This window comes from Nansenia antarctica, assembly GCF_963989245.1.
Source record: "Nansenia antarctica genome assembly, chromosome: 2".
Taxonomy (NCBI): Eukaryota; Metazoa; Chordata; class Actinopteri; order Argentiniformes; family Microstomatidae; genus Nansenia; species Nansenia antarctica.
In genome coordinates this window covers 54,411,523-54,423,256 of record NC_137675.1, presented here as the reverse complement: position 1 = coordinate 54,423,256, position 11,734 = coordinate 54,411,523, and the positions used below count along the sequence as shown (strand labels likewise).

General features: G+C 43.8%; 1 pseudogene across 1 annotated transcript in view; it reads left to right on the top strand.

Moving 5' to 3' along the window:
- Positions 1 to 5,828: 5,828 nt before the first annotated feature.
- LOC308150274 (actin-binding protein IPP-like) overlaps positions 5,829 to 11,734 on the top strand; it is a 121,251-nt pseudogene continuing 115,345 nt past the window's right edge. Inside the window, exons 1-4 of the transcript in view lie at positions 5,829 to 6,198; positions 6,466 to 6,677; positions 6,927 to 7,146; positions 7,284 to 7,440. The product of the transcript in view is annotated as an actin-binding protein IPP-like (transcript). The remainder of the gene's footprint in view (positions 6,199 to 6,465; positions 6,678 to 6,926; positions 7,147 to 7,283; positions 7,441 to 11,734) is intronic.

Below are 11,734 nucleotides of genomic sequence, written 5' to 3'. Positions count from 1 at the left end.
TGACTTTTCGGACTACATAAACATTGAACATATCTACCAAAACTTTAGACTCTCTTCTTTCATCAGAAAAAGAAAGTTTGTTTCTAGCCTCTTTGAGTGTTTAGAAATCGGCCGTAGAACATAGGGTGGTTTCAGCAAAAACACCTGATTTTGACCAATAAACAGAGAAAACGAGCTTTTTCTGCAGAGAAGCAAATTCAAGCAAAACGGTGACTGACGTCCACATATTTTAGTTTTAGTGACACCTCAAACATCTGAAAAGTTGTTTACTTCTATGAAACAATAAAAACAACACAGGAAAAAAGGCTTTTGATGACAAAATAACTACATTTATTCACAGATTTAGAACATTTAGAATCATCATCACTCAATAATATATTTTTTTCTGTGTGGTAGGCTTTGAAGCACTCTCCTGAGTGCAGGGGTACATGGCAGGACCTGCACCACATTCTGGTCTCTCTCCTTTTACCCCTTCGAACGCAGACCCTACATTTTCTTGCTGGCTGTGTGTTATTGCTGGTGGGCCTTAATTTTTCCAACTCATGCCTGGCCATCCGGTCATCCAGCCTGCTGTCTGGGTCTCTCTGTCTTGCTGCCGGGTTTGTCGGACCTCCTCTTCCTCCTCCTCCTCCTCCTCCTCCTCCCCCCCCTCCTCCTCTCTCCCCTCCTCCTCTCTCCCCCTCCTCCCCCTCCTCCTCTCTCCTCCTCTTCCTCCCCCTCCTCCTCCTCTCTCCTCCTCCTCCTCCTCCTCCTCCTCCTCCTCCGCTACATAGGTTTTTTCAGTCCACGACCTCGCCACCCTCCTCATGAACTCCAAGTGTGTTTTGCACTTCCCCGGGTTCCTGGCCTTGTACAGCACATATGCATTGAACACACACAGCTGAAATAAGTATGCCACAAACTTCTTTGACCAGTTGAGTGTTTTCCGTATGAATGGGTAGTATGCAATGTTCTGGTCAAGTTTGTCCACCCCATTCATGCAGGCATTGTATGCCACAACACACTGCGGTTTGAGCTGACCCACCTTCTCCTTCTTCCCCTTCTGCCACACCTCCACCCTCTGCATGCTGTCATGGTGGCAGGTTGTCACCATCCTCACCAGACGCTTGTCCTGCCATGCCATAACCAGCACCCTGCCATTGTGCCGCACCAGCCTCCCCTCCACACTCCCTTATGATCTGCGGTTCCCCCCTGTTTTTTCGCAGTGTTCCGCAGACGTTGGTGTTGGCTTTGATCAACTGCTCACACAGTTGAACAGAGTTGTAGAAGTTGTCCATGTACAGTGTGTATCCGTGTCCTGTGAGACGGTCAAGGAGGGAGAACACTGTGTCTGGGAGTGTGTTATGCTGGCCAACATAAGGCTTCATGTTAAAACAATACCCAGTATAAGAGTCACACAGTATGTAGGATTTAATTCCATACTTCACCGGCTTCTGAGGGTTATACACTTTGAATGATAGGCGGCCACGCCACTGCATCATTCCTTCATCAATGCAGATACTTTCAAAGGGCTGATACAGCTCTTTGAATTTGGCTACAACATGATCTAAAATAGGACGCACTTTATACATTTTATCTGTGGCGTCCTGTGATGCATTATTGTTGTAGTGGAGAAACTTCCAGATGAGCTGATACCTGTTCCTGGACATGGTTTTATTGAAGTATGGAGTGGCGTCCTGTTGATCCACACTCCAATACATTTCTAGTTTTGGCTTTTTTATGTAACCGGTGATGAAAGTGAGAATCGTTTCAGTTCTGGGACTGTCACCGGTTTCCATGACCTCCCTCTGGAGTGTCGGGATGTGTCGGGATGTGCCTGTAAAAACTGCTTGGCATACAGGTTGGTTTGATCTGCAATGTGCTGCAGCAGCTCATCAGGAATAAGCAGCTCCAGGAAATCAACCGGCAGGTCAGATTCCAGCTCTGCAGCAGCATTCTGGGGTCCAGGGGTTGCCGTGAATGGAACCTTTGTGGGTTGCCAGTCACCGTGACCCCAACCAGCAGCTTTCTCTGAAGACAGCCGTCTCCTTGCAGAAAACCCACTGGTTGAGGCACGTCCTCTGCTCGATTCAGGAACTGCAAAATATTGAAATATATACCATTTTATACAAAATATATATACAAAAGGCATGTTTTATTGCTTTGTAATGATGTAGTGTAATAGTGTAATAGTAATAGTAATAGTGTTATACTGCTCTAGTGATGGTTATAGTTTCAGCACAACACACACAGGTAGACATCAACACAGAGAGGTAGACTTCAAACACACAGGTCACACACAGGTCATCAACACACACATCAACACACAGAGGTAGACTTCAAACACACAGGTCACACACAGGTCATCAACACACACATCAACACACAGAGGTAGACTTCAAACACACAGGTAAACATCAACACAGAGGTAGACATCAACACAGGTAGACATCGCACGCACACACACACACACACGTGCACGCACACATGCACGCACACACACGCACACACACGCACACACACGCGACTCCTAGTAAACACAAGTCAGCACAGGTGAAACAGAGCCTCTCTGACCTGAGGCAAGGCAAATGTATTTGTGTAGCACATAAATGTAGACCCAAGGTTATCCATAACTACCTCATAACTAATATTAGCCTCACATCACATTACCCATAAACATCCCCTCTTCATCTCCATCATATCTGCACACACACACACACACACACACACACACACACTCACACACACACACACACACACACACACACACACACACACTCACACATACACACACACAGTCTGTAAAGAATACAAAAAGAAAAACAAATTCATTCATTCATTCATTCAACACAGTTTTACCTTTGCTTTTCACACTTGTGTCTTGGATCGTGGATCCGCGCTGATCTGGAGAGGATCCCCTGCTGCTATCCGATCTGGATGGCAACCACTCGTCCGACGAGTCGGGGTCTGGTTGGTCGTCCTATTCTGAACTGTTTGAAGAACTATTTGGCTCCGATGGCCGCGCGTTGTTTGGCTCCGCGTTTGGCACATCTTCTATACCAGATCTGCTTGCAGATCTGCTTGACCTGATCGGCACCACACTCCTTGCAGATCCACTGCCAGACAAGCTCTGTGCCAGTGTCAACTGCTTATAATGCTTCTCTCCTGCTCTCGCTGTCTTCGCTATCCGTTTCGCCATCTCTACAACCCACAAAAAACCAGTTCCGTGTCCAGGGTTTTATAGCTGAGCTAAATCGAACTGCTGCCCCCATCTGGGACAGAAATACATTACACCCAAGTCTGAAATTCACACACCAGGTGTATAAGATGTCAATAAAGCCATCCCCGCGAAAAAAAAAAAAAGAAAAAGACGCCAAATGGCGTCTTTGGCAGTCAACGTTACTATTCTATAAGACGCCAAATGGCGTCTTTGGCAGTCAATGAGTTAATATTATTGCTTTTTCAAAATCTTTGGATTTGGACAAGTAACTTGAGCTCTCGGACAAGTAAAAGATAAGTTCACTTGTCCGAAGGACAAGTACCTGAAAAAGCTTAATGTCAAGCCCTGACAGGGCACAGATGAAGCTGGGGTACATAGAAAAACAACGGCAAGTTTATACACATTTCCCGAATCGGTCAAGTGGTACGGCCGGCAGGCGAAGCTTCGCTCTTACCATAAGTCAGGGGTCGGCAATAGGCGGCCCGTGGGCCATTGCTGGCCCGTCACCAATAATATTTGGCCCAGCAGATTATTTTGAGATTCCACTTTTTTTTTTTTTTTTTTTTTTACAATATCGGACCGACAGTCCAACACCGCGCCTATAATGTCCGAATAGAGAATCTACCTCCACCTGAATAATGCGTATTGTACTTGTATCCATGTTGAGAGTGAATGACACAGGGACAGACAATCAGGCAGCGGGGTGCACCGAAGCGCACTGACGCTGAACCCCTCATAGTGAATCATAAGTAGGTGGACAAGGCGTGGTGCTGAAATAGCCAACATGCAGTGTGTGGTTTGAAAAAAATAACATCAGCTCATTAAATCATTCAAACGTAATGTTTACGTATGTGACTGCAACACACATATGAACAGTAACAAAGCAAATTCTGTTTAATTTTCTGAAAAACATTGACAACAAAATCGTCGCAAAGTGGTGGTAGGCCTATGCTCCTGAAACGACAGAGCAAACGCGCTATTAGGGATAATAAGTACAATGAGCCATTCATTCAAAATATACAAAATACAATTAGGTTATTAAATACAATAACGACAGTTAATGTGAAAAGTGGCATCTCCCATCGGTCACTATTTGCTTGATATCTGGCGATATTGATGTCACTTTAATCCGCAGGCAGTTTATTTTTTATTTTTATGCATCAATCGATTCCTCTCGTGCGTCTTTATCACATTCATTGACGAAAAGGACGACTTGTATAGAAAGGGAACATCGTGAGCACGGAAGATGTGAGTCTCACAACGGCTCTGCATTGATGAAACCAGGTAGGATAAACGTATAGTTCGCTGTCCATTCCTCTTTAAATGCCCTGTTTCCACCGTCAACTTTCCTCTTTAGACCTTTGGAGAGTAACATGATGTTTCTCTTGCTAGCAGGTTAACTGTTTAGCTAACTTCACCCGGCACGCAAACAACCAATCCAATAATAAATAATGTGACCTTGTCTGGGAGGAGGGGGGAATAATTCAGAATAAAACGATGTTAAATAATTATTAGAATAAGTTAGGCTGCGATACATCGTCAGTCCACATATTTATTATTCAAAACTATGGAAAAGGGTGAAACTACGTTTCAACGTTGTTGAGAATCACAACACAAACTTGCTAGTCAAGCCTAATACTGCAACGTAATGGATTGGACTGCTACCTAGTTAACTAGAACACTACTTTACATTGTTAGCAGGCTCACAAAACAAGCTGTGTTAGTTGACTAGCGATGTGTACATTTTTCGAAAGAAAAGTCAAAGCATTAGAACGTGTCACATTTTTTAACAATCAATTACTTAAATTAGCCTTTGATTATGTTCTGGCCCGCCATCTAGTGGCTCAAAAAAAATTTGGCCCGAGGCCAAACCTAATTGCCGACCCCTGCCATAAGTCATCAACACATGCCTCGATACGCGCACCACAAAAATCTGCCTCGGTTACTCGACACACGCTACGAAGCGTCGGCACGGAAGGACACATCACTAGTGGCGAGAGAGAGACACACCTAAACAACTGATGCTGCTGCACATCTTGTAAAGATCATATGTTCTTATGTTATTATACTTATTTAGCTACAGCACAATGTCTGATTTTAGCCCACCTAAATATACAAGTCTGTTATTCTGCAGCTAGACTAAAACTATGGATTTAGGATGAGCTATTGTGTTATTACGCATTGCTACTTTATTTATTTAGGTGAAATATGAAATTTGCTTAAGGAAATGTGTCATGTGCAAGTTTGAACCAGATCAGATGATGATGTGTACAAAAATAAAGACTATAATGACACAAATGGATCTGTTGAGAAAACAGTTAACAGTCTACATAATGCATCAATTGCACTCAATAGGGACAAGCACATATCCCTCACAATGTCTTGTATATACAAACACTCAAGCTGAAGTCACGATTAAACAATAGCACCACATCTTTGCTCCATGTATTACTATGACTTAATGAACTATGAATAATTTAATGTGACTTTTGAAAGTGTGTCAGTCACAGTCATGTGTGTCTTCCTTTTTGCCATAGAGTCAGATGACGTGTCTGCTTAGAGAATCTTGTGCCATGAAGCTGTAGGTGGGTGGACACACCACAGCCCCTGTCTCTGTGACTGAGTCACCATGTCCTTAATGGGTCCACCTCGTTCCCCACCTGCCTCTACCTCCATCTCTTGGAGTAGCAGCCATGGTGACACCGCTGCTGCTGTGGGGACTCTAGGGTCCCCTGAGCAGGCTCTCTATGCCTCTGACCGCTATGCTCGACTCATACTGGCCCAAATGAACAAGATGAGGCTCCGCACAGATTTCTGTGACGTGAGGCTGAGGGTGGGTGGACGGGTCTTCAGTGTGCACAGGTTGGTCCTGGCTGCCAGCAGCCCCTACTTCTCTGCCCTCTTCTCCGGGGGGATGAGTGAGGCTGACAAGGAGGAGGTCCAGATCCTGGGAGTGGAGGCCGAAGTCTTCGAGGTCCTGCTGGAGTTTGTATACACAGGTCCTGACAGGATACATGCTCTCCATCCACAGACAGTATACACAATGATTAGAGAGAAAGATATATTGTTGGTATCATTCATGCATAGGACATTAGTTCATTCATTACATTAGTGTGTTTGAATGAAAGCTAATACACATGAATTGCACCACCATGTTATATAGCCTAGGTGATGCTTATTTTGATTGATGGTAGGATAGCTTCTTTGTTTGTGTGCATCTCTCTGAATGAAGTCTGAGCTGCTTGCCCCCCCCCCCCCCCCCCTAGGTATGATCAACGTGACAGTGGAGAACATGCAGGAGCTGATGGTGGCAGCAGACATGCTGCAGCTGAGTGAGGTGGTGTCCATCTGTGGAGAGTTCCTCAAGGGCCACATGGACCCATCTAACTGCGTTGGTGTCTACCAGTTCCTGGAGCAGATCGCCTGTCTGGACATGCTGGAGTTCACTGAGAACTACATCCATGTCCACTTCCTGCAGGTGCAACATTCTCTTTCCTTCCTCATCCCTCTCTTTCCCTTTATCTTCCTTTTCTATTATTTTTTAATTTATATTTAAGTTCCTAAATGACTTCTCCAAGGCAGGATCTATCTCCTTACCACTCATTTTAATCTACTTTGTATGTAGCTATGACAGAAACGAATATCCCATCTTTAAATCAGTAAAAAAACGTTCAAGCCAACACATAAAAACTAAAAGAAGAAACTCAAAGAAACTCTGTCTGTCTAGGTGTGTGTGTCTGATGAGTTCTGGGGCCTGTCGAAGGACCAACTGGTGAAGCTGTTGCGCAGCGAGGAGCTGAGGATTGAGGACGAGTACCAGGTGTTCACGGCAGCCATGGACTGGCTGCTGCAGGACGTGGCCAAGAGGAAGAAGCATGTGGTGGAGGTGCTGGATCCTGTACGCTTCCCTCTGCTCTCCCCACAGAGACTCTTCAAGTACATCGAAGGTAGTTGAGACCCACAGTACAGTTCAGAGGCAGTACACAGAGAAGCCTGGAGCTCACCTTGACGACTCACGACTTGACAGCACTGGATGATTCCATGCATTAAACTGACTGACTAGTCATTTAATTTCTCCTTGCAGGCATTTCTGACTTCAGCCTGCGGGTGGCACTGCAGACTCTGCTGAGGGAATACACAGAGGTGACCCAAGTCTCCCAAGGAGAATAAGATGTACAGTCTGTTACAGCCTGCTAGGATGAGGCCCAGAAGAAAAGCCAGGAAATGTCTTTATGCCATAGGTAAGCCTCTGTGGTAAACTTTAAAAGGGGCAGTCTGGGATTGGTATATACATTTTTGGACATTTAAATTAATGATTTGTTAACATTACAAAACACCCTCAAACTCACCGCCCTCACCTCACTCACTGCTTTCAAACAAATCCTGCAGCGAACCATAGTCGATCAATGCACCTGTTGATCACCGTCTCTCACCCATCCCATAACCCATCACTGCCTCATTTTAAGTACCCCTGCTCCACTACCCCCGCTATCCCTCACCTCCGCTCTTCCTCACCCCTACCTCCTCCGTCTCTCTCCCCTCTCTCTGACTGTTAGTATTTTAATGCATCTGTATTTGCCATTGTTTTATTGTTTTATTGTTGTATTGTTTTATTGTTTATTGTATTACTTAACCTTGTTTTATTTCTAGCTTTCTAGCCCCCCCCCCCAAAGAGCCACTGCTTTTTGGTCAGGCTGCATTTGCAAATAAGAATGTGTTTGCCTGGTTAAATAAAGGTTAAATAAAAAAATAAAATAAACATTTGTAGCCATTAATTCTTGAGCCCAAGCATACATAGCTCAGTCTATTAATTTGAGATGTGTTACATTTCTCCAGCCCCATCCCTCAGCTGTTTACCCAAAAAAGTGGCGGGGAGAACTCTTTGTTGTTCCTGTAAAATCATTTGATTATCAAGTTTCAATACAGCCCTCATCTCCCTACGTTTGCGTAGTAAAAACACTCTCACGTCACGTCTGGTTTCGCCCTCTCAGGAGGCTACACTCGGCTGCAGGGCGTCCGTTGGTGTGACGGGAGAGCCCTCAGCTGTGTGGAGCGCTTTGACTCCTTCAGTCAATACTGGACAGTGTTGCCACAGTTACTTTGAAAAAGTATTCTGATTACTGATTACTGATTACTCCTTTAAAAAGTAATCTAGTTACTTTACTGATTACTTGATTTTAAAAGTAACTAAGTTAGATTACTAGTTACTTTTTTAGTTACTATTGGCAGCTGCCTAGGCACCCGACCCCCCCCCCCCCCCCGCAACATAAAAATGAAAACTGGTTTTGCCAAAACTCACTTTATTTGAACAGTAATTTAAATTACATAATTAAACTTTAAACAATAACTTAAAACAACAAAATAAAGAGTCTTTCTTTGCCTCACCCAACATAAATACTTGTTTTTAAACAATAAAATAAATATAATCTTTATTTAACAGTAACTAGCAAGGAGTGGTTTCACAAAACCTAAAACCTACCCTGACCATTCAGATATGATCGTAATATAATCCTAATCCTAAACTGGGTGAGTCTGAGTTTATCAATGATCAACATTTATGTTCTTGTCATCCTTTGCTGACACAAACTCAAAATAATCCTTATATTTCCAGCTATTTAACGCATATCTCTGTTCTCGCTCCATTGTGTAGGCTACGCTTCTGTTTACACTGTGCAATCAGCATGGTGATACACGTGAGCGATTCTGCTGCAATCTCGCGATAGTCGAGAGCCATTTTTTGCGGGCATGGCCTTCCATAGTAACCTCGTGTTGAAAACGTGAGCACTGACGTCACTCCCCAAGACGCGAGAAATGTTTGTTTACTATCGAACATTACAAAGAAATACTGCATTTAGCCTAAGTTATGAGGTAGTAACGCAATAGTAACGCACAGCCACTTGAATAAGTAACTTTAATCCGATTACTGATTTGGAAATAGTATCGCGTTAGAATACTCCTTACTGGTAAAAGTATTCAGATTAGAGTAACGCGTTACTTAGTAACTCGTTACCGGCATCACTGATACTGGACCACTGTGTCCTCCCTGCATCAGGCCCGCAGTGGGCTGGGTGTGGCCGTGCTGGAGGGCATGGTCTACGTGGTTGGAGGTGAGACAGTGCACTCAGTCTGTCTGTCTGTCTGTCTGTCTGTGAGAGGTAGAAGTAGAACAACTTCGTTATACAGTGTGGAAATCAACAGATGGTGGTCCCTCAAGTTCATGAGTAAAAACAAAAACGATGTACAAGTGCCATAATGCAATCAGTCATACTGTATGCATACATGTTTGACATGTCGATATTTCACAGTGGAATTTCCATTTGACATAATATAATTGTGCTTTCCGTTTGCTATTGCCCAGGCAGGGAGGACTCCATGATATTCGACTGCACAGAGAGATATGACCCAGTGACCAAGCAGTGGGCGGCAGTAGCCTCTTTGAATTTCCCACGCTGTGGAGTTGGCGTCTGCCCCTGTCACGGGGCGCTCTACGCACTAGGTAAACACCAGCCTGTCACTTGGGACATGCAGTACATGGAAGTAGATGTGAATAGAGTATCATGTGACCTCACTACTGTGCTCTTGCAGGTGGTTGGATCGGATCGGAGATTGGGAAAACGATGGAGCGCTAGTACAAAGACTGTGACTGTGTCTTTTAACCATAATGTGTCTTTCCTTCCACAGGAGAAGTGGGTGGAGGTGGCACCTATGGCGGTGGCGCGGGCGGGGGTGTCCGTATCAGCCGTAAATGGTCTGCTCTACGCTGTTGGGGGGCGGGCCACCAGCGGAGACTTTTCACCACCCGTGACTGTGGACTCAGTGGAGATCTATGACCCCCACCTGGACACCTGGACTGAGATCGGCAACATGATCACCAGCCGCTGTGATGGAGGGGTGGCCGTCCTCTGAGAGACAGGTCCACTGTTTCCATCCAGAGCCATATCACAGAAGAGTCCTCCTCCAACACATTATTACTATTTCGCTTGAAACATGGCCTTCACCAGCAATGGATTTAGATGTTGTACAGTGGCAGGACGCCACAGTAGAATCTACTTGCCCACCTCCCATATCCATGACCACACACATCGTACCCTCAGCCAGCCAGTGAAGTGTGAGCTACAGTGGAAACTTGATCATGTACAAGACATTATGCTCAGCATCTGAAAAAATCAGGTGTAGTGCTGAGGCACAAACATGTACATTTCAAGCCTGCAAACTGTGACACTTTAAATAACGTGAAACAATACCATTGTGCAATATGACTACCCAGTGGATTGTGTACATAGCCTTTATTTATGTAAACCAGCTTCTTCCCTTCTTGTGATTTTTTTAAAAGTGTTTTTTTTTTCCCCTTTCCTAACACCAGGGGAGCCACCCCTCCTAAATGTCGTTGTTTGGTACCTGTACTGTAGCAATGACAATAAAGTCCATTCATTCATTCATTCATTACAGAGCAAAAACGGAGGGCCTTTTTCTTGGTAGAGGAATTTGCTGTTCAAAGTCAAATAGCACTTGTTTCCGTAGGCTTTGAGTTGGTGGATTTACAGAATGTTTGATTGTTTGTTGCTGATATTGCTGAACTAGACATTGTACATTGAACACTGAGCCAAAATGGCAACCTAGCACTCTGTCAGTTACTCTGAGGTGTGTCAGTGTGTCTTGATTGCAAGGTAAATTGCTTCTATTGTGCACTGTGATCTTTTAGCAAGTGTGTCTGAACTGTGGCACTTTCAGGATGTAGCCTAATTTCAATGAGTGAAGATATGGCTCTCAATTGACAGAGAGAAGTCTCATTGCACCATTTCGTCATACAGTGGTGCTCCAAGATGTTCATGAGAATGTCACTCTTTTCTCTGACATGATATGAACTGATCGACCTGTGCACTTTGACTTATATATTATTTTGACCCACCTTTAATCTCTCACAGTGCAATTAACACCAAAACTGTTTTCTAAATTTCAAGTGGGTTATCCGTTACATTTTGGACTGAAAGTAGATGGCAATGTGTTTGAGGGGCTTATTACTCTAAGTTGTTTACACTGAGACGTATTAAACCTTGTACCCCACTTACTTGACATGAAGCTACTTTAAGCTACATTATATGGTCCTCATGTGAAATTGTTATTGAAAATGCTTTGCTGTGCATTTGAGGCTACGTCTTCTGTAAAAACAGTCACTGATGTTGAAATGTTTTAAAAGTGGCATTAATTGGTACTGGTTACTCAGTATTTATGTTCAAATGCAATGCTCGTTGGCTGAAATGCAGCCATTGTATAACTGTAAATATGTGTGCCTTTTTAGTCAGTAAACACTGTTTTAAAACACTGAGGTTGGAATTATTAGCTTTTATCCCCTTCATTCAGCAACATCACTAGATAACAAAGTTAATGTATATTTTAGCCCTCACACATTGATGTACTTCAATGTCATCAGTAGCACATTGATTAAATGAAAACACATATCTATGAAATGTCTCTCTCTGTCTTTATTATATCTTTATTTTACATAATCCATTTTTACAGAAGTGTATTGGGCTC